This window comes from Marmota flaviventris, chromosome 1 (genome assembly GCF_047511675.1).
Source record: "Marmota flaviventris isolate mMarFla1 chromosome 1, mMarFla1.hap1, whole genome shotgun sequence".
Lineage (NCBI taxonomy): Eukaryota > Metazoa > Chordata > Mammalia > Rodentia > Sciuridae > Marmota > Marmota flaviventris.
This window is the reverse complement of record NC_092498.1, coordinates 195,236,253-195,258,526: the sequence shown is the minus strand read 5'-3', so window position 1 is coordinate 195,258,526 and position 22,274 is coordinate 195,236,253. Positions and strand designations below refer to the sequence as shown.

Below are 22,274 nucleotides of genomic sequence, written 5' to 3'. Positions count from 1 at the left end.
ATTACTTCTCTTTTGATATTCTATTTATTGTCCTGCTCATTTCCCATTCCCAATCCTGTTTCCTGCTTCCAAAACCACCCACCCTTATATGTCTTTCTGGAGGCTCACCTGGCTCTTGGTAATAAGTTCTTATCAACAAGGTGAAATTGGAGAGGCCTGCATAAAGATTGTCATGAACTACTTCTAATCATCTGAGCTACTGCTCTGTGTTCATGAGCGGGAGAGCTAAACTTTAGTTTCTAGGACTATATTTTAAATTTTGTTCTACCTACAGAATCATCAGAATGTCCAGTGTTATGGTTTAGATATGAAATGTTCCCCAAAGCCTCATGTGTGGAAGGCAAGCTGCTTTGGTCCCCAGTGAAGCAGAGGGGGGGCCTTAGAGAAGGTGTTTGGATCTAACCTCATCAGCGGATTAAGCCATTGGTGGATTCATTATTGGGAGATGGTGAAAACTGTTGGAGGGGGCATTCTCATTGGAGGAAATATGGGGTATATCTTGTTCCCAGCCCCTTCCTATCTCTGGCTCTCTCTGCTTCCTTATCATTATGAGGTGAGTAATCATATTCCCCCATGCCCTCTCTACCATGATTCTCTGCCGCACAGCAGGCCAATAGCAATAAGGTTAGGTGAACATGGACTGAAACCTCTGAAACCATGAGCCCAAATAAATCTTTTCTTTTTGAAGTTGTTTTTCTCTGGTATATTATGACAGCAATGAAAAGCTGAGTAAAATACCCAAATAAGTATAGATAGAATGAGGCTGGGATTTTGTTTCAGAACATTTAAGCATGCGTGCGCGCACACACATACATACTTTCTTTTCCATTTCTTCTTTAGGGACTATCTTGGAGTTTTGTTTTCAGTAAGAATTCACTTATGCTTTTCATACAGATCTGCAGTATTTTTTTTTTCACAGTACTGCTTTCCCCCCTTTTTATTGCTGGAATAAGGAAGCCTTCTTTGGATCTGATCTTTACTCCTTACCTGGGATGGGAACAGATGCAGTTGATCCTAAGTCCGTGTAGGTTCTGCCTGAATTCCCGTTGGAGGGTGATATGAATAGTTCCTACCTAGCCCAGCTCATCCTGGGTGCCCTTTTAATTGAAGTTTAAAAAATGGAAATTGAAACATTTCTTTTTTAAGTAAATGGAGTTCATGACAATCTTTATTCTCCATTACCCACTATAACAGCATTTAAGACGTTGTCTTTTGAGACCTTGCCTCCACAGACTGCCAGTAGCTCCCTCTCTTCCTCTTGAGTTATTTTCTTATTGTTTCAGGATTCTATTAAACATAGAAAGATCTTGAGGAAGGTGGGGGTTTTGAGGGCAGTGGGCACAATTGCACACCCCAATTGCAAAAGCAAAATTCCTTTTGTTAAACCTGAGGCTATTAACAAATCTTCTGAATTTTGTTTAATTTCAATCCTGGATTCTGCTTTAGAAAATGACCTTTTTCATTTTTAAATTCTGTTTAACTTGATATTTATATTACCAACACATATTTTCTTTACTGTATATGTATCCTTATCTATATACATATCTATCTCTTTGTTCCCTAGTTTTAACTTTTCAGCCTTTTGTGCCATTTTATTTTAGGTGTCCTTACACACAGGATACAGGTGGGTTTACATTTTAATTCAATCTGAGAATTTTCTTCTCTTGAAGAGGGAAATTTAACTCATGTCATTTTTGTTTAAGTGAAATATTTAGTGTTTAAGCAGATTTTTAAAATTAATTTTAAAATTTGTTTTAGTTATGCATGACAGTAGAATGCATTTATGCACTTTGATATATCATACATAGATGGGATATAATTTCTTACTTTTCTGAGTGTACATGTTGCAGAATCATATTGGTCATGCAGTCACATATATACATACAGTAATAATGTCTGTTTCATTCCACTACCTTTCCTATCCCCACATTCCCTCCTCTCCCCTCCCATCACTTCCCTCTACCTAATCTAAGGTAATGTTATTCTTCTCTAGTGCCCCCCACCTTATTGTGAATTAGCATCCACATAGAGAAAACATTCGGCTTTTGGTTTTGTGGGATTGGCTTATTTCGCTTAGCATGATATTCTCCAACTCCATCCATTTACTGGCGAATGCCATAATTTCACTCTTCTTTAAAGCTTAGTAATAATCCATTGAGTATATATACCACATTTTTTTATCCATTCATATATTGAAGGACACTTAGGTTGGTTCCATAGTTTAGCTATTGTGAATTGAGCTGCAATAAACATTGATGTGGCTGCATTATGTAGTATGCTGATTTTAAGTCCTTTGGGTATAAACCAAGGAGTGGCATAGCTGGGTCAAATGGTGGTTCCATTCCCAGTTTTGCCTACAACTTTCTTTACTTTGAATTTCCCAGTCACTTGTTAATAATATGTCATGCTTTAAGTTTTGTACTTGTTGTTTAGCTTTTTTGAGACGTATCAATCTTTACTGCCCTCAATTTTATCATTAAGATCAATTCAACGATTATACATTTGTCTCATGCATTCTTGAGATTAAGATTGCTCATATTTTCCCTCCTCTCCACAGTGGTTCCTGATCTTTGATACTCTAACTCAGGACTATAAGTCAGAATATTTTTACTGTTGAGTCATTTTCCATACAGTATGTGTCTGTAGTTTTGCTCTTGTTCTTTATGGACATCAAAACAGAATTCAATCCTGATTTTGTGTTTTCATTCTTTGGACTATTTCCTTATGTGAGATAATGGTTTCTTGATTGTTTCCTTTGAGCTTGCAATTTTATTTTTACCCTGATAATTTTCTAACTTATTTTAAATTTAAAAATAAAGTTGATATGTTCTGATATTTTAATGGAAGCAGATAACATTCATTATAATAAATTCTTTGATGTCTTTCATCAGCTTTTTTTCAGATGTTAGCTCTGTCTATGTAGGTAATACAGGGGAAAAGATGAATGAACAATGTTTCTTAGATGTTTGGTGTGACCAACTGGATGGATGATGTGGATATTTGGATATTCCATTTTGGACATGTTAAGTTTAAAATATCTTTTAGGCGATTCTCTGCTGATATATCACATTTAAAACTCAAAAGATATTTTAAGGCTAGAGATGTAGATGTGGTAGTCATCTATATATAGGTCTTATCGAAAGATGCAGTGCTTAATTTATCAAGTGAGGGTATGGAGAAAAAAGAAAAGACCCTGCCAGAGGAATGCCAACATTTAGATTTTGAGTGGAAGAGAAAGTGCACAAAGAAGCAGAGAAGGGACCAATTAGGAGGAAAACTAGGAGATGATATATTACAGAATTCAAGAAAGAGAAATGTTAAAGGCTGCTTTTATTGATTTAGATGTAGCATTAAATTAGCCATTCAGACAATCTCGATCTGCTAGAGTAAGGAAAATTCACCCAGAAAATATAAAATTGAATATAAAATTGAATGTGAACAGGATGGAATAAAGTGAGCAACCATCTAGTTAGCATTTGGAATATCAGAAAAAAAATTAACCTGCCCAAATCTTTAACATCCCTCATTCATCCTGTGTGAATAGGTAGCATAATGGTTTTAGTCTGAAGGGTAGAGGTCAAGTGTGGGTTTAGGAGATGTGATGTGTCTGAAGACCTAGTCTGGAACAGTGCATTGCTTACCCACTGAAACTGGTTTAAACAGAGAATACCAAGAGAATGAGGCTTGGAGGCCATGCAGCCAGGAAGAAAATCAACACGGTGTTTTCTAAAGCTCCTCACAGGTGCCATCTGGTGATGACATGGCTGCTAAATCTTCTCACATTCTAGATTCTGAAAGCTTGATATTTCTCTTCCATTTCAATAAAATACATTCAGTGCTGCATTCTTTCTTGACTTTATTTTCCCCTCACTCAAATATGTGTGGAGGTATGGGCTGGTTTATTTCCCTGTCTCCTGATTGCAAAGGAGCAAGGGGAAGCAAGTTCTCTGGCTTCCATCTCACACAGGTGGGTCTCAGTGTGGAAAATCACCAACCTGTAGAAAGGGTGTTCAAAGATGCTAGAAAGCCACAAATATGATGCAGATAGAAATAGAGTGAATCTCAAGTTCAGTCACAGGAAAAGTAAGGACTGCTTATGAAATTAAGTTGACATTTAGTTTTGCAACCATGCTGTGCTATTACTTCTCATGAGATTTTGAAACTAGAGATTTGAAACTATCTTGTAAAAGAAAGTTCACGTCTAAAGTTTGATGTTTTAAAGGCACATGAGAACAATTAATAAATAAGTGCAAGTCTTAGTTTTCCTAATTAATCTGCATTTTCTCCTTTTTATGTAGTCCTTTCAGATGTCATAGTCTGGAAGGTACTCTGAGCTGCTTGAATGCAGGAGGTTTTCTTGGGGGGTTGGAAACAACACCTGTAAAGAAGGGTAGGAATTAATATTAGGAGAAAAGTTGAACTTCCATGCAGCTATAACACAAGCCTCAGAGGGTCCTATGGAACTCTGTAGAGTTGGAACAGATGCTATAAATGGAACAAGAGAAATATCGAGACATATTATCCCCACACTATGCAGTCATCGAAATGGGCACAATATGGGGAGAGATCCAGCCCTTTGGCTGAGGGCAATTCCTCTGGGGGACAAAGCTGAACTGTCAGCAGCCAGCACTTCTGGCAGCAGAGACTACCTCGTCAGAGAATCTTCTAGAGTTTATTAAAAGAAAACTGCTTACACAAATTATGTAAGCAATATATAGTATGTAGTTGCAGGTGGTCCGTGATTACAAGAAAGAAATGTCATTTTTTTCTGTTCCATCAATACTAACCCAATGGAGGCAATTTTCCCTTTCTTTAATTCTCTTTCCGGCTCTTGCACTAACGAGAACTGAGGGGGTTAATGTGGTACCTGAATGTCAGCATCACTCAACAACTTTATAAGCCATCTTTTTCTTGTTCCTCACTGTTCTGCATTCCCTGCTATAATATCCTGGAGTGACTGTGGATGACACCAGGCTTACAGAGAACTGGGGTTCCTCTCTGTGACTCCTGTTATGTTAGAGACCATCTGATCTCTACTCCTAGGTCCTTTCCTTGTTCTATTAATAACACCATCATTAGTTTGAAATCCTTCCTTATTGTTTCAGGTAATGCTTGGGAAGTTTGGAAAATTCAATCTTTATGTTGAGAAATTAGCTTTTATTTTGACTAGAATGGTTGATGTTACAGGAATATGGTTCATGTGAAAAATTCATTTTTATGCATAATATTAGTTTTAATCTTCTCTGTTAGCAACTCAGCTACTGAAAACAAAATCTAAATGAGCGATCTTTGAAAAGCAGCCGTCAGAGGCATTTAGTCTAATTTCCTGTCTCCAATTAGCAGCCATTCCTCTAGGGTGGTACAACTTTGGAGAAGGAAAATAACAAATATTCATGGAGCATCTACTGTGTGGTAGACATAATTAATTTTCAGAAGAAGCCTGTTTTGTATTCACCTTGAAGAATCAGAATGGATCCTTACCTGAAACCGGGAATTTGATTTGAATGTGGAAAACGGTGACACTGTGCACCAAGAGAATTTAAGAGCAAGCTTATTCAATCAAGGGACTCTGGGGGCAGCTGGTTGGCCACTAGCAGGACTGGTCTGGCTTGGGCAAAGCAGGAGAGAGTTGGATCATTATAGGGCTAAGGATGGGACAGGACTCAATTTTCTGTCAATGCTGTAGAAGTGGGGTTATGCACAGGCTTTCTTCCTATCATATCCATATGTGGGGTCAAGGGCAAAAGAGAAACTTTTCCAGTCAAACTGAAGTTAAGAAGAGGTCCATGGTCAAATATAAAAAAATGGAACCAGAGTCTTTATTACAGATTCTTGAGATTCAATTGGTACTGGTTCCACTTTAAAATTGAGATTGTTCAAAGGTCACACAGGCAGTGAACACTGACCAACTCAGATTCAAACTCTGATATTTCTAGACCCCTTGATATATAAATATATATTATGCTCTGTAAGGGTTGTATGTTCAACAGAGGAGGAGTGATACATAAAATCACCACTTTCAAAGTGTATGAGCTTTCCTGGAATTTATAATACTATAAATAAGTATTATGTGTCAGTGAGCCCTGTGATGAAATAAGATTGGAAAATTCTGGGTTAAAACCAATTAAATTGGTTTATTTTTTCTAACAGAATTTATGCATTGTGTATCTTCAAGAAGAGTATGCAGAATTTCCCAATTTATTTGACCATGAAACACCTTTTTCCCTAGCAACACACATTTCAGAAAAGCTGAACCATACAAATTCTGCTTGTAGCAGCAATTCCACTTGCTTCTATGTACATAGAAAAAGCTGTCCACAAACTTGATCAGCTTGATGCCAGATAATCCTTCATTTTACTTTTTTATATTAAAAATTAATTCAGCTTTTCTTCTGTGGAAAACAATTCTTTTTTATTAGAAGGGTTGCATAAGTGAAGGGGTTATCAGAAGCATCCACAACCTTTCATTAGTTAAAATGTATATATATTTATAATCACCAAAACATGGGATTATATCTTAATTTAGTTTGGGCTCTGATTCTTCCATAACTAATAGATGAGCAAATTTTCATTCAGATTCTGTGGATAATTCTTTATATACGCTCTTAATGTTCTCAGGATAAATCTGGGAAGAATTTATTACTCAAAACTCTCTCATTCTTCATTTTCTCCCTTGTAAAATGGGACTTTTAATAGCATCAATCTTCAGGGATATTATGGGGATTAAAATTATTGGTCTTTGTGCATCTTTAGATCATTGGCTAGCACTTACTTATTACTCAGAGGTGTCGGCCATTATAATTTAGTGCTGTTATTTAGGAATTTGTAACCCTATGGGGCTATGCTCATTGGTTCGTTTATTTACCTTGTTCTTCAGGTTAAGGACAATCACACCCTCACCCTCCACCATAGATCATTTTCCTTGACAAATGGAGCCTCCGCCAGTGTAAGTCCAAGTAAGCCCAAGGTCTCTAGGGACCTGAAGAATGTGATCTGGGAAGCTGTGACTCCAGGGAGTGTACCTTGGCCTCACAGGAGTTCACACGGACTGGGCCAACAGAACTCTTCAGTTAGTCCCCAGACATTGTTCGTCTAGTCTGCAACCCAATAACCCACAGCTTTTGGAACATCATTCTCTGGAAGGACAAATCTTAGGTGAATATCCTGCCCACATTAGCCTCTCTCTCTTTGTAGAAGAAGAAAGATGGTTTGTTTGTGAACAAATTGCTCTTTGTTATCACACTTTGAAAAAAGAAAAAGATTTGAGGTATGTGATAAAGAACTATTTTACCTCTAAATCCTAAAAAAAAAAAAAAAAAGTTTATATTAGTTTTTGACTCTCTTCCTGTGCAGTGTCAGAGCAGGAGTGTTTGGGAGATCCCAGTAATTCTGATGGTACCCTTGCTACACTGGAAACTAATGGGAGGATGGGCCCACACCATCTCCAATGAGCTGCCATTGGGCTGCAAAAGCCTTTTATTCATATTTTTTGGGAATGATGGATATCTTTCAGCATCCTAGATTTGTCTGGGGATTCTCTTCCCAATTCCATGGTTTGGTCAGCTTTATTAAAGTCCTTGTGTTCTTCCTTTAGATTTAAACTTCAGAACCTGGGGGAATTGGGATAGCTCCTCAAGTCTTTGGTCAAGACCATGTCTGGGCAGGAAACACTTGCCTTTTAACCACTTTGACCTTGACCTGTTCTGCCTGGACTTGGCTTTTCAAGGTGGTGGCCACAGGCCACCATATCGTGTGCACGTGTCCTTCCTTTCTGAACAGAGAACTTCTTGCCTTTGTTCTCATGCTGTCATTCTGGGCCCCTCTCCTTAGTTGGGAACTCTTTCCTAGGCATGAACATTCAGTCATAGAAACAGAACAACTTTAACCAGTGGCCCATTCTCTGTGCATGCTTCCTTTCATGTCTACTTCTGTGTAGGTACTGGCTTCATACTTTTCTTCCATGGCAGACTGGGCCAGCTACCACCTATGAGCCAATAATTGGTAATGAATTATTGGGAGTCAACAGTTACAAACATGACAACACTTTTGGAAGCCATACATAGAAAGGTGGTGAAAGAAGGAGGAGTATAAAGAAGGGGATAGTCCTTGACAGATGGTCCCTCATTAAATATTACAGGGAAATATATTTAAATTGGCAGGGGAACAGGTGCAAGGTATTACTAAGCTTTTGCTGTGGCAACAAACTCCATTATCAATGGAGTAAAATCAACCATTTATTTATTTCTGACATTAAATGAAGCCCTGGAGTTGGTTGTGATTCTCTGGGACTATCTTGGGCTCTAGGCAGTTTCTCAATCCAGGATTAAGCCTAAATGAGTAGCCTTTCTTTTCCACATTGTTCTTACAAAAAAAGATGAGAATGCAACAGGCCAGACTGACAGCACACAGGTTTTTGCTCATAAATAGCACATGTCCCAGAGTTCCACTCGAGTCTGTTGAGTAGAGGAGTGTGTCTGTCCAGGAAGCACCAAGTCACTTGGCAAAAGTTGCTGGAGAGTGATCCTCATCACTCATTATAAGGGAGAGAGCAGGAGGTATGAGTTAATGGGGGCGAGGGAAGGACGACATGTGGGGATTCCTCTTTCAAAGAATTTGGCATTCAAGGAAATGGAAGTGTGGTAACTTGTGAGGGTGGCAGATCTTTCTTTTTCTAAATGGAGGAGACTTTTCTCAGAGAAGTCAAAGAGAGGTCAACATGGAGAACATAATAAAAACATTCCATGTGTTTCTCCAACATTCACTGAGAGATTACTCTAGGTGACCACTTTGTATTTGTCATCTTAAATGTTTAACAGCTGCACGAGGCAGGTACTATTATTATTTTAATTTTACCAGTGAAGACCATGAGGTCAGTGTATACAACTGGTCTAGTCACAGAGGAAGTGTGTGGCAGAGTTGATACTTCAGGCTAGCAGATAGACTATAAAGTCTGGGTTTGTCTCTTATTTACTAGATGAAGTTACAGGAATAGATCTTTCACCCTGTACCTCCAAAAAATCCAATAAGTCTGCAAGTGGTAACTTGCATATCCTGGAGCAGGTAGTAAATATCTGAGGTTATTGAGAGGTACAGAGGAGATCAGCCTACTCTCACAGACATTTTGCTCTTTTAACCATATTCTAGGTTTGCTGTGAGCTTAGACAACTTTGCAATAACTACACTGGGTAAAATGTTTTGCTTCTTGGCTGTATGTGCCAAAGCATCCAGAATTCTTGGCGATGACATCCAGATGTTGCTTTCAGGGGAAAACAAATAGATTCACCCTGTACCTCCCTCTGGATCCAACAGAAGAAGTTTTGGGTTTACTGTATTTCTTGGTGGATTTGCTGACATGTTTCTTTTTATTTAGGGCCAAATGTTCTGAAAGCAGAGCCTGCGTTGCATGTGCCAAATATGCATAAGAATACAAACAAAACTCATGTTTCCAAGACTTAAATAAGTGTTTCTTATACTTTAAGTGACTTTTGGAAACCATTCAGTGCCACAGTGTGTAAGCTTCTGAACAATTCTCCATAATTGTGTATGCAAAGGGTATAAATTCACAATTGCATGAATTGCATAAATGTCTTTAATTGCCTTTGATTACATGGCTTGCTCTATCCTACTCTCTTGGTTAGGGTTCTTTATATACCAATGGCTTCCTAAATTTATTATATAAATTCCTGTGGAGTAGAATTTTGTGCAGTGGAATTTTCTAATTGGAGCTGGGGTAAAAGAAGAGGAAGAAGAAATAGATGGGAATACCATATTATGAACAAATGAAAAAAAAAGCTAAGTATAAAATGTTATATCTCACTGCTCTTCTCTCAAACAATTTTGTGGGCAGAATGGAATAGGCACCTTGGCCAACTTCTGTCTGGGTGGTGGACTTGTGCAGTCCTAAACAGCATATGTATGGGGACTGGGAACATAGCTTTGTAGGTAGCATGCTTGCCTCGAATGCACAAGGCCTTGGGTTCAATCCCCAGCAACACACACACGCACACACACGCACACACACGCGCGCGCACACACACACATACACAAAAGCTGGCCCTAAATAGCGTATAGTATGTCTTTTGAGTTTTATTGAGTAAATGGAAAGTTCAAAAGGGACAATCATGGGCAAGTCAGGAGGACATGTGGAGAAAGTGTATTTCCCACTTTCCGACCATGCCTTCATGGTCTGCAGTATCTATCCCCACCATCCATATTGGTGTCAGAAGGGAAAAAGTCTTATGGATGTCCTTGGTCATCTGATTGTGTTTGTTCATGTGAGATTGTATAGATGGGGGTTGGAGAGAATTTTCAGGATCTGATAAGTGATAGTCTGAGAGTGGACACGAGATGACAAGGCAGTCCATGGTTCTTATCAGAAGGCAATGGAAAAGAAGATGACCTAACATCATTGTTTTTTACTCAAAGCTCTTCAGCACTGGTGATGTCAGCTTAGGTTTATGATATGGTTTGAAAATTTTTCATTTCATCCCATTAAAGTTTGGATCTGGAATATCCTCCCAAAGACTCATGCATTAAAAGCATAATCCACAGTGCAGCAAGAGCCAGAGGTGGGGATTCTCAGCAAAGATTGGATCATGAGGGCTCTGCCCTTATCAGTGGATTAATCCACTGAAAGATGAATGCACTACTTGGAGGTGAGATCAAGTTGGAGGAAGTAGCTCACTGGGGGTGTATCCTGGAAGGGCTTATCTCCTCCCTGTCCCCTTCCTCTCTCCCTCCCTCTCTCTCTTTTTCTCCCTGCTTCTTGGCTGCATCTTGTCCGTGTTTCATGCTCATGTCCCAATATCTGTAAGAAGTCTTGCTTGATGGTTCTGTTCTTGTATGACCTCACACTCTTTTGAACTCCTATGGCATTTTCTGTATAAGATGGCAAATGGATGTCATTGCCATATGCCTCCTTTGACTGGTTGGTAGTGGCTACCAGGTAGGTTGTTTTGAGGTGATGTGAAAATGAAGCCCTATCCAGACTCATGGGGAAAAGCTAGTGGGTGGATTCAATGTTGTACCCTCCATACATATATTGAAGCTTAATTCTCAATGTGATGGTATTTGAATTTGGGGGTTTGGGGAGGTAATTAGATCATGAGTATGGATGGGATCAATGTCCTTAGAAGTGCAGGCAGAAAAGAGCTGATCTCTCTCTGGATCAGGTGAGGTAGTGGTTTAGGAGCCAAGAAGTGACCCTGGAAAGACACTGGCTCTTCTGATACTTTTGTTTGTTGTGTAAGCAACCAAGTAAAAGGTGCTTTTGTTATCACTTCTCACACTTAGCAGCAATGTCTTCCAAGAACACTAGTGTTAGGAGAAGCCCTATGACATACTTGCTCTGCACCATTCGTATGACAATTTTATAATTCCTGTCTTTAGTTGTCCTTTAGAAACATTTTCTAACTCTCCATTTGACAAGGGAACTGTATACTTCCATGTAGGTATAGAGCTTAGTTTCTGGCACGAATAAGGTATTTATCATAATGGACCATTAGTGACTCATATTAGACAAATAGTCTCTATCAGATCCTGAGGCCTCTTTGTTCTCCAGATAGAGAAGAGCTGCTCTTGGAGTTTCTCCTGAGTGCTTAACCTACAGCCAGGCAGAAAGGCACAATTAAAAGAATCAGAGACATGAACATGGTTTTGCAATTAAGGTAGAAAGAGAGAAGGTGAAGCTACACTTGACTCAGATATTAAATACACATTCATTTGCTAGTGGGAATTTGTGTTTTTTAAATTTTCCATTGGAAACAATGATTTGAAGAAGAAAACCACTAATTAAAGTGGACTTACAATTTAAATTGGATCCCTTCATGGAAAACCAATTATGAATTATATCTTTATTAAATACATGCCCACAGCATGTAAAACTTACCAGATTTGGGGACATATTTCCCATTAAATGTAAATCCTATAAGAGTTTGCATCATTACTTCAGAGGAAAGACAGAATATATTTAAATCTAAACTCATTAAATAACTTAGAACAAAGGTCAATGCATGAATGAACAGTCTACCTATTTGTTTAATTTTCTTTTTAAATTTCTAAAGTTTTTGATGTGTCATATTCATGGCTATTTCTTTGGAGTTAAATAAGTAGAGTAGATCATCATTGCCAATGCCTGGATCAACCTTGGGTTTGTTTATAATTAATAAAATATTTGAGAACTGTGCAACAGTTGTAAGCATTTGTTTACCTAGTGTAGAAATTATCTGAGAGGATAAATTTCGAACTCATTCTGCAACTCAGGGTGCTCAAGACACCATAAATATAAGTTGTTGAGTGGCACTATGCACGAAAGGAATTAATACTACAGTTTTTATATAACCCCAAATGTACACATTTAAGTGGCTAATAGGTGTCTGGCATTGTTCCATACACGACATGCCTTACAAAGATGAAAAGAGAGTCCTTAGAAAGAGTATTGGCCTTACTCTTGTACAGGTATGGATTCATGCTGCCACCGTAACTGACTAATTGTAGGAGCCTACAATGGTTGCTGACCTTTTCTATCATATCTATAATCCAATGATGCTGACTTCAAATGTTACAATATAAAGGAGGTGAGATGAAACAGAATTGGACAGTTGGGGGAGAAAGAGAGACTGCTGGAATAGACTTGGGTGGGAAGCTGCTCATTGTTGGGAGATAAAAAATATAAGATGTGGGATGGGTACTTCTTTTGATAAAGGGAGAATGGTATTAGAGGTTCTGCAGAGAAACCAAACCAGTGTGTGTGTGTGTGTGTGGTGTGTGTGTGTGTGTGTGTGTGTGTATGTATATATTTCACCTTTATGTATATGTATGTGTGTGTGTGTATATATATATATATATATATATATATATATATATATAGAGAGAGAGAGAGAGAGAGAGAGAGAGAGAGAGAGAGAGAGGTGGATGAACCCTGAAAACTATGTTAAATCAAAGAAGTCAGTCACAGAAGGCCATAAGATTTTTGCACGGTTTGAGGAGGCCCTGGAGAGTGGTTGTCTATTGGGCTTGAGGTTTCATTTTGAAGTGATGAAAATGTTTTGGAACTTGGTAGAGGAGGTAGTGGCACAGCATTGTGTCACTAGACTATCAATGCCACAGAATCGTATTTAAATGACTATTTTCAATTATAAAAATGAAAATTTAAAAAGTTCTTGGGCAACAGAAGTATAATCAAAACTTTTGAGAGACTGTAGGTAACAATTTGAACATTAGGGATGTCCACAGCATCCAGGGGCTGCTAATACTCGGAAGGCTCCTTTCCCACTCCTCACCCTTAGCCTTGATGCTCAGCCTCTTCCTTGGCTGGCATCTATGACATGCCCTGCAAGGGACTCCCATTCAGGGGTCCTTTTAGTTTTCTACAACTCTCTTCTCTATTGGACCCATGTCGGCACCTTTTGTGCCTATATTAGCTCTTGTCCCCAGCCCACTGAGTCTTAAAGATGAAAGGAGAACCTCTCCAGATGAGCTGCCATTTTGGTTCACTTTCTCATCTGGCCAATAGGGGCATTGTCAGTTCTTTTAGTTTTATTTTTTATTAATATATTATAGTTATGCATAATATTGGGATTCATTTTGACATAATTATACAAGCATGGAATATAATTTGCTCCAATTCAGTCCCCAGTATTTCTCTTTTTAGTGCATTATGGAGATATATATATATATATATATATATATATATATATATATATATATATATATATATATATGGAATTCACTGTGGTGTATTCATATATGTACATAGGAAAGTTTGGTCAGATTCATTCCACTGTTCCTCACTTTTCTTGCCCATCCTCTCTCAACCTCAGTCCCCTTTCTCTACTCCACTGATTTGTCTTCTATTTTCATGGGATTTCCTCTACACCTTTCCCCCCATTTATTTTGGTGTAGCTTCTGCATAGGAGAGAAAACATTTGACACTTGACACAGTGAATTTCGCCTTTTTGTATATCCATATGTACTAATTTAAAACAAGCTATAAATAAATAGAAGAAAGATCTGTAGAGTGGAGAAAAGGGAACAGGGGGAGGGAGGCGGGAAGGGAAAGTAGAACCCCTGAATAATGCACTCTCCCTTTATCAAGAGAAGAATCCATCAGACATCTTGTAGTCTTTTATCTCACAATAGGGATCAGCCTTCCATACAAGTCTTTTCAAGCCACTTTTCTCCCCCAACCATCTATATTGCTGGGGCTTTGTCTCTGCCATCAGGAAAGAGACCCAGCTGGTTTACCTGTGTTCAAGCTCCAGCTACCTGAGGTTGTGAACCAGGGGTGTTGCTCCCCTTTGCCTGGGACAGAGATGACCTTCCCACCTCCTTCTGAGCTTTTACTTCCTGCTGCCTGCTGTGAATCCTCTCAGAGCACTGGGTTAGGTTAGCACTTCCTGGAGTGTTCAGTTCTCAGGTCTGCTTCACCCCATTCCCCCAGTTCATAGTGAGGGGAAGGGGGTTTCAGCAAATCTTGGCAAGTAGCAATCCCTCTAGGAGTTCCTTCTGTATGTATCATTGAGACATCCCACCACAGGGGTAGTCCCTTTGGATTTATTTGTTGCTCTCTGAAGATGGGGAGGTGATGTGTTGATTCAGTTTCTTCTAGGGCAGCTGAGCTACACAGCTGTGAAGTCCACAAAATGGTCACCATGCCCCACATGGCTTTCTGTCCACAATTTCGGTTAAACTGCTGGAATTCCTTCAATTTCTGTTGAGTTTTAATTTGGTCTGCTTTTCTTTCCAGCTGTTGTTAAGGAAGTGAGTTTATGTGCTTTTCCTCTTCATTTTTTTCTCTCTGTTTTCCCTCCCCCTTTTTCCCACCCCACTCTGGGTTCAGGAATAAGGAAATCTGTCAATGTTTTCTGCTCTGGTAACTAAACTTCAAGTCTCTTTAGGTCTCAGACTCTTTATGAGGGGATGTGAGAGCACTTATTCTGTCACTCCCCTCTCCAGTCAGGTCTTCCTTCACTGCCTCCTCTCTGTGCTGTGGAGGAGTTGGGAAACACCACCTTGCTCCACTACACCATCTTTCCTATCTATCCAATTTTTCCCCCTTTTTCTGCCTAGTCAATTATTGACCAAGACTCACACATATGAAAGCTGTTGATCCGGATGGCATGTCAAGAGAAAGGAATCTGAATTTTTTCCTTCATGCTAGCATCTGCCATCTTGTTTTTTCTTTTTATGACTTTCACTTTGTATCTTGATTTCAGTTAGGATCTCTCTTACTATCTTTCATCCATCTTTTCTTCTGGTCTTCTAATCCATGCTTCCATCTTGAGAGTATTCTTGTATTATAGCTTGGTTAAGACAACAAGCTTAGCTGGTTATTCTTAATAAGATTAGTGTGTAGAGTTTGGGAAGGTTGATGTTGACCTTTGGCAGGACAAGGAATGAGTTCATGAGACAGTATAAAGGAAGAAAATATCACTGAAAGTAGGCAAGGAATGATGTGACCATGACATTGACTGGAATGTCTTCATGGGTATTGAAGTAACCAAGATCAATGACAAGAATTGAGAGGGAGAAACATGAATGGGGGTAGATGTCTGAGAACTCAGGAGACAGCTACAGGAAGCAGGAGGGGCAGATGGCATAGACTTTTGGTTTTCATTGTAAAGGGCTGAGGTTTATACCAGTGAAGGGAGAGAAAAAGTTTAGGCAGTAGCAATGAGGAGCCAAGAGGATACCTACTTCCTCCTCTTGGCACAAAAGGAACTTGAGGTGTGGGAGAAAACAGCCACCTCTTGAAAAGGCTGTAGGAGAAGCAGTGTCCTTGGGTTCAGCTTAGTTTCAGTTATGCAAGAAACTTAAAGAAAGTTCAGTCTATAGCTTTCCCATAATATTAAGAGTCTTTTAGTTTGCCATTTGACATATGAAAAATGAAATAAATAGAATATAGAACCCATTTTGATGTAGAATGGCTATAATTTTCAGTTATTAGAAATTGCTGATAAAGACATGGACTTCAGGTTTTAAGGCACCAACTTATTTGGTGGACAAATTACTAGGTACTCTTTTTATCCATGATAATAAACCTAAATTAGGGCTTTTTTTGCAGGGGGGCGGGGGGATGTTCCAAAGAGAATTATTCCTCTATCAGATTAAGGGCTCTGACATACATATGCAGTGAGTTAGAGGTTGTTATTTCTATAAGAATATAACTTCTACATCTAATGAGTATCAATTTATTTTCTGAAGAAATATCACAACTATGGAATTTTTTTTAACTTTATCATATTCGAGGAAAGCTGGCCTTTTAAAAATATCAAGTTTTGGGCTGGGGATGTGGCTCAAGCGATAGTGCGCTCGCCTGGCATGCGTGCGGCCCGGGTTCAATCCTCAGCACCACGTACAAAGATGTTATGTCCGCCGAAAACTAAGAAATAAATATATTCTCTCTCTCTTTAAAAAAAATCAAGTTTTGATACATTCACTTCCACATTGCAGTTAGATCATATGGACATGCTGAAAGAGAATCCTGTTGTGAATTGTTAGAAAGAGACTTGCACCTTGTGGGAAACAGCCTAGGCTGGGCACTGCTCCTGGGGATTGGCAGGTTTGCTGCAGGTTTTGCTGGGTTGCATTATAAAGAAGAGTCAGCATTCACATGTCTGTCGGTTCTGGTTTTTCCTTCTATTTCTTCTCCCCCCCTTTATTTGTTCTAATATACAATGACAGTAGAATGCACATTGCACACAATGGAGCACAACTTCTCATTCCTCTGACTGTACATGGTACAGAGTCACTCCAGTAATATAATCAAACATATATATAGGGTAATAATGTCTGTCTCATTCAACCATCCTTCCCATCCCCAAAGCCTCAGCCCTCCTCTCACGTCCCTCTGCAGAATACAAAGTTCCTTCATTCTTCCCTACCTCCCTGCACTATGGATCAGCATCTGCTTATTAGAGAAAATATTCAGCCTTTGGTTTTTGGGGATTGGCTTATTTCACTTAGCGTGATATTCTCTAGTTCCATCCATTTACCTGCAAATGCCATAATTTCATTCTTCTTTGAGGCTGAGTAATATTTCATTGTGTACATGTCCCACATTTTCTTTATCCATTCATCTGCTGAAGGGCATCTAGGTTGGCTTTATAATTTAGCTATTGTGAATTGAGTTGCTGTAAACATTGATGTGGCTGTGTCACTGTAGTATTCTGATTTTAAGTTTTTTGGGTATAAACCGAAGAGTGGGATAGCTGGGTCAAATAGTGGTTCCATTCCAATTTTTCTAAGAAATCTCCACACTGCTTTCCAAAGTGGTTGCACCAATTTGCAATCCCACTGACAACGTATGAGTGGTTTTTCCTTCTAGTAATCAAAATAGCAGAACATGGTATTGTGCTAATTGCCCCCAGCGTCTAAAAGAGATTATTAGCTTGTAAGTCATGTGATCTCATAGAAATAGTGGAACTTTCTTAATTAGAAAACTTTGGGTTTATAGGTAGTCAGTATTTTCTTATTAAAGAAGTTATTTGAATGGAAGTAACTAACTAAAAGCTGTTCAGAGCAAAGTCAGGCTCCTGGTATTTCCACCCATCTCACTTCTTTCCTTGAAGGACCACTTGGTAGGAGACGTGGAGCCAAAACAGGATATAGATTTTCAATATATGACACCACAGAAAACCTTATTATGCCTTTTGATCTATGAAAACCACTCAACTTCAAAGAGTTGGCTCAATAATGACTTGATTGCTTCTTGACAAGAGACGAGCTCACACATGAAACAGAAATCAAACATCTAGGTCAATGTTCCCTCCATGTCTTGGCATAACATGAATAGGAAGAAAAGGGAATTTGCCCATCATAAAAGGCTATCAGTATGAATGGCCTACATGATGGGCATTGTGTCTTCTAGTTCAGGGTCCCCATGATTGCAAATCCTCAACTAAAGGTAGAAGATTCCAAAAAATTGACTTGCGCTAAAGATGAAGTTTGTGGGAAACAGTTCCCCTCCCACTTTTGTGGACATTATTTCCCTCTAAAGAATGCTGTGGTGAAGATCCTAGTTTTGAATGAAGTTGTTTTAAAAATTAATTTAGAATCATATCACATTTGAATGGGTTGAAAGTAACCTTAGTAACTTGATTTACCCATGGGAAAATGAGGCCCCTCTTGTTCTTGGTGGAGTGCAAGGAGAAATCATCTTTATGACCTTCTCCCTGGTCACCTCCTTCTTCCTAGTAGCCCAGAGTGTTCCTCTTTGGGTTTGGAGGTCTATCACTTTAGGTCAAAGTTGAAGCAAAGTTCAATATGATACTATATTTTCATTTATAGAACTATACAAATAGAAGTAACTTTTATATCAGGAAGTCCAACTGTAGGCAACTAAATGCAAATAGGAACATAGTGATTTTTACATTTGTACATATAGACACTTTTAAAGGCAAATGAGAGATATCATCATTTATGACATCCAAAATGCATAAATTGTGTATTACAATTTATTTTAGGAAAGAAAATAGAAATGTGATCGGCTTACTGAGTTTCCATTTCCATAGAGTTCTGCATTGTTCTGGAAAAATAAACTTCTAAAGCCCATGGCAGGGCAGACATTTTTCTGCCTTTTCTACACAGATTATCACATGATTATACCTTCGGGAACAAATTTTACATTTTACTTGTGGGTGAATTCTATCTGAATTGCTGAAAAGTGTTATAAAGCTTTATTTTAAAAAATAACCATTGTACTTCTTTTGTATATACATAATGTTGTATATAAATTCCTGACAAAAATGCATACAGAAAACTCATTTTTTCATGTTTAATGATTATAATAATCTACATTTATTAAGTTTGTGTTATAGGTTTCAGAGATACTTTTGAGATTCCAAATTAAGAAAATATAGTTTTTATTGTGTTTGCATGTTCAACTTTTCTTTCTTTTGTTACTTAAGTTATAAAAAAAATCAGCAACTCAGGGACACTCGATCACTGAGCCACATCCCCAGCCTTATTTTGTATTTTATTTAGGGATAGGGTCTCACTGAGTTGCCTAGTGCCTTGATTTTGCTGAGGCTGGATTTGAACTCACTATCATCCTGCCTCATCCTCTTGAGCCACTGGGATTACAGGCGTGTGCCACCACGTCCAGCAGCCTATATATATTTTTTAAGCACCTGGAATACAGTGTAATCTTTCCAAAGGAGGGAATAATTGATCTTTTCCAAGAAGAATTAAAGTTATTTCAGAAACGTAGAAAGAAAAGATGGGAAAATCCTAAACTTCTTGAAATTTCCTTGAGTTATGAAACACATATTTTTAATGTTCCTTATTCTTCCTAAAGATTCAGTATAATTGAAACTGTGTTTATCAGATAGAAAAATGAGAATGTGGCAGTCGACAAAAATAACCCCCTTAGCTATGGGTTAAGAATGGGGGCATCGCTGGGGATGTTCACAAGCCTGGAACATCGTGATGCTCTGAGGGGGCAGATAGAGTAATGGGACATGGATGTAATGAACCAAAAGTGGCTAAGTGTTGGCATACCTGCCCATAGTAACATATCTAAAGAGATAACCAGGGCATCTGCAGATGTGGCCTGGAAAGAGGATCCAGGAGGAAGCTTTACCAAAGCACAGTTGTTCTAGTCCACTGATGCTGCTCTTAGGTTGCCAATGTACCAAGCATTGGGATCTGCCCAAATCTCTTTTTTCTGATTTTCTTTATATTACATAATCTTATTGCTATTCCCCATTTCACCTTAATGAGGACACGAGGCTTCCGAAGGGTTAAATTGCGCCTCAGGATCATGCTTCAGCGGGAAGCAGAGCTGAAAGTTGAAATCAAGTCTGTTTTTCTTCAAAGTCTGAATTCTCACATCTTGACACTCTGACTGTTCACTAGAAAGTAGTTATCCTAGTTTCTTTCTGTAATGTACGTAATGTTGATTAGTCTGAGTGCACATGAGATTGATCAACTCTGGGGATCAGGACAAAGCTGAGTTTCTGGGTGTGCAAAGTTGAGATGTGAGGTGTGGCCGAGGGACACTTCTCAGCTCCCTGCCTGCTCCCATATTTACCAGGAGCAACACCAGCCCTGTCCTCTCTTCAGCTTTAGCATCACACACTTCCAGAGAGGAGCTGCAGAGGTCATGGTATAAAATCATGTACTAGTTCCCTTGAAGCAAGTAATGGGCGGTTTAGGGAAAATTTTGAAAGAAGAAAAATGTTATTTGTTCTTAAATCCACAGAAGCTTCAAATTCATAGTGCCAGTATTTACTTTGACAGTCTGCACCAGAAAGAATAATAGATTTTTCTCATAAAGGATGCCAAAGCTAGTTATGGAGAGAAATTCCTGATGTCAGCCTCTCTGTATAAGTGGTTATTTTCAATGGATAGAGTGCTAGTCAAAGTTCTGGATTATCAGTCTTCAGGTTTCAAAATGCCCCATTTAGTTGCAACAAAATTTGAATGGCCTCCCTTCTGTCTTTGGGCTACATTGTTTCTGTTCTAAAAGCAGGAGTCCTGGGAAGAGTGGGCTGGAATCCAGCCTTGCAATTTTTCACGCATTGTGTCCTGGCTGGTGAATGATCAGTTCAGCTAGTTGCTTAGTCAGAGGCTCAATTGGTTCCAAGTTATTTTTCACTAAGCAGTATTTAGCACCCAGAGGGCACCTACTAAGTATTGGTTGAGGGAGAGACCAGGAATTTGAGGAGAATAGAAAAAGTGTAGAAGAGAAAATAATATAAGAAATGAAAGTAAAACATGCATCTGGCCGAATAAAGGCAGAAGTTTGCAGACTGCAATTTCCTAGTTGGTGTTAAGGAGGATAAATTTAATCTGGTCAGAATCCGGTGAAACTTTGTACTTCTAAAGGGAAGGAGTAAAATCTTAAATCCTTCCAGAGGGGGGGGAAACTAAAGAGGAATTAAAAAATAGACTGGCATCAGGCTATAAGAATACCAAGTGCTAAAAGACAAATTGCTATAAAGCCATAAAGCCATTATTAGGACAAGTGGTAAAATTTGAATAAGGTCTGATAAAATAATAGAGTGTGTTAACATTATAGACATCCTTGACCTTGACAAAAATGTATTGGCTGTGGAAGTGAATGTCCTTGTTTTGGGGATATACACACTGAAGTATTTAGGGATGAAGGACACCTTGTCAGTAACTTACTTTCAATTGGATAAAAAGTGGATAAAAGAGGAAATGCAGCAAAATATTAACAATGGTGTATATGCATAAAGGAAATATAAAAGTTTTTTTGTATTTTCATTCCAATTTTTTGAAAGTTTAAAATATTATCAATTAAAACACTTGAGTGTAAGAAAAAAATTTTAATCCATAATTCTGTATTTGGACACAATTATCAATTGTGAAGACAAAATTAAGATATTGTCACATGAATGTGAAGAAATATAACATCTACAGTCTTCTATGAAACAATTGTAAGTTTCATCTCCAAGACTATGGTAGTGCCCATGGAGTGCATTAAGCTGCTGCTTTTCATTACATCATTCCAGCAAGCAAAACAACAAAAACAAGCAATGCAAAGGTATTATAGTCTATATGGTTCATATTCCCAGAAATAGGGAGTCCTGTCCTTCTGATATCATCAGATACATACTCACCCAGATTCTCAAGGTTTCTTTTAAACATAAATATAGGTAGATCTTCACTGGTGGTGTGGACAAGAGGAAATGGTTTTGGCACTACTTTGCAGGGAATCTGACATTAAGTGGTGCCAAAGGGTCCAGATCCTGGTGTTTTGTGTACCTTCTTGATTTTACCTATACCTGTCTAGCAGCTAATGTGGGTAAAGCTGAAGGTGAGAGGGAATTCAAAGGCCTTAGTGACAGCCTGATTAAGATTTACAAACTTGCAGGGCTTCAGTGCCTGTCGCAAGGCCTGAATGTGTCTATGCAGTGTATTGTCATCTACTGAGATGCCTACTTTGGTATCACTGATGCTGCAAAAAGAATGCTTCCAGATCCCAAGAATACTTACATATTTATTAGCTTTATGATCACACAGTCCATCACTGCCATTGCTGTGTTGACTTCCTATCTGTTTACCACATCATGCTGCAGTTAGTGTACAAAGGAACCGATATATATAGATATATACATAGGCATTCTTGACAGCTGGTGATGAAGAAAGTTAAGTTTTTTCAACGGTGTATGAGCCACTGTTCTGAGAGGCATAAGTGGTGCTTTTGTATTTCACTTGTAGAAAAAGAATCAAGACACATAAATTATTTTCTAGCTTTATTGTCCCTGTGATTGGTCATGTTGTATTATATATCTTGAATAATCTTG

General features: G+C 38.6%; 1 pseudogene; it reads left to right on the top strand.

The window, feature by feature from the left end:
• The first annotated feature begins 19,717 nt into the window (after nucleotides 1–19,717).
• On the top strand, nucleotides 19,718–22,050 carry LOC114090126 (ADP/ATP translocase 2 pseudogene; annotated as a pseudogene).
• The last annotated feature ends 224 nt before the right edge of the window (nucleotides 22,051–22,274 follow it).